This window comes from Sinocyclocheilus rhinocerous, unplaced genomic scaffold (assembly GCF_001515625.1).
Source record: "Sinocyclocheilus rhinocerous isolate Xijiao unplaced genomic scaffold, SAMN03320098_v1.1 scaffold761, whole genome shotgun sequence".
NCBI lineage: Eukaryota > Metazoa > Chordata > Actinopteri > Cypriniformes > Cyprinidae > Sinocyclocheilus > Sinocyclocheilus rhinocerous.
This window is the reverse complement of record NW_015624419.1, coordinates 94064-95641: the sequence shown is the minus strand read 5'-3', so window position 1 is coordinate 95641 and position 1578 is coordinate 94064. Positions and strand designations below refer to the sequence as shown.

The 1578-nt window shown below is 34.4% G+C and overlaps 1 protein-coding gene across 1 annotated transcript in view; it reads left to right on the top strand.

Annotated features, from left to right (window-relative positions):
- The window catches only part of LOC107740523 (neurexin-3a-like), an 89191-nt gene that overhangs the window by 15007 nt on the left and 72606 nt on the right, over positions 1-1578 (top strand). The gene's annotated exons all lie outside the window — the stretch shown is intronic.

Sequence of the window (1578 nt, the reverse complement as noted above, 5' to 3'; positions counted from 1 at the left end):
GTTACAGTCGCTGATTCAGAAGCGCCAGATTGTCATAGCAAAGTCAGAATTGACCTTTTTTTTTTTTTTTTTTTTGAAATAAGGAGAGAAAGAAAGGACTGTGATATTTCAGTCTGGCAGTACATGTGTGCTGTCATGTCATTTCATAACTGGCTTCTCTAGGGAGGCTTGTAGATGGGCCCGATTTAGCCTTGACTTGCTGCTGGGCAGAGCATCCCTGTGGAACGCTGTTGTACCACATGTCATCCCGCCGTCTCACCCGATCCAATATTTCAGCATGTCTCAGAGTGGCCAAATAACTTCATTCTTCAATAGACAAGGCCTGGAATTGCCTTGATTCTTTGCAGGTCCTCAATGCATCCACAAATATGCAATCTTACACAGTATAGCTGTTTTATTTAAAAGTTCTCAGGTTTTTAGGGTGATTCTCTCAGCTTGGACCCTTTTTTCCCCCACAATAGAAATTTTGGTGCATACCGGAGTACATTTAGCTTCAGAGTAGGATTGTTTTGTTGGCGCAGCATATGTGAAAACTTGTATGCTTGTTTTTTTAGGGATTGATCAGTTCGTAATGGTCAATTCTGAAAATATAATAAATGCAATCCTTTTTTTCAACTTTTAAAAAAGTTGAAATATATGCTGTGTATATATATATTTATATATATACACAGCATTTTGGGTGTATGCAGATCTAATTTATTTGTCAAGCAGACAAAATGACCAAAATTTACTTCCCTAGTATAGTTCTGGTGGACTTCAGAATGATTTGCAGTTGGTTTGAATTAGGGGTGGAACGGTTCAACTTACTCACGGTTCAGTTTGTTATCATGGTTTTAGAGTCACGGTTTCGGTATGGTTCGGTATGTGCTATGTTTAGGTAAAAACTATACTGTCAAATGAAAATAAGAATAATCTATCTAACTACAAGCAACAGCACAAATAAATACAATAGAGTAAAGATACAAATAAAATAAACAGTGATTTTCAGTTTTTTTTAGGTAGGTCTAACATAAGTTTTCAGGTACAGAAATTGAATAAAGAAATGAAATGTAAAACAGCATTGCATATTTGACTGTATAAATTAAAGATTAATCTTTATTAAAGTTACAAAAGCTATTCAATCAAGAGCAGTGAGTGATTTCTTTGTTGTTGCTGTTTGATTAATATTAAGAAAGTGCTGTCACTTTAAGAGAATGCACTGATCCAGTGCACTGATACAGTACGTTCAGCCGGCTATGTCTGCTATATGATACTTACCAAGACGGGCATTTTGACAATTTTTGGGTGAATTTGTCCATTTAAACACAATACTTCCAGTGTTTCCCCTAGGTTTATGGCTTTGGAGGGGGGGAGGGCTTTTGTTTTGTTTTTTTCCGTTTTAATTTTTCTGGACTCCTTTTTAATGGTTGAATTAAATTGTATTAATCAAAAAACATGTCTAATTAATTAAAATCATGAAACGTAAACAATTTAACATCAATTTATCAAAAGTTAAAAAAAAATTACATGTTTAGGGTCCTATGAAATGTTTTATTTTCTCCAACCTTATGTTTTATTGTTACCAAATTCTGTTTTAAC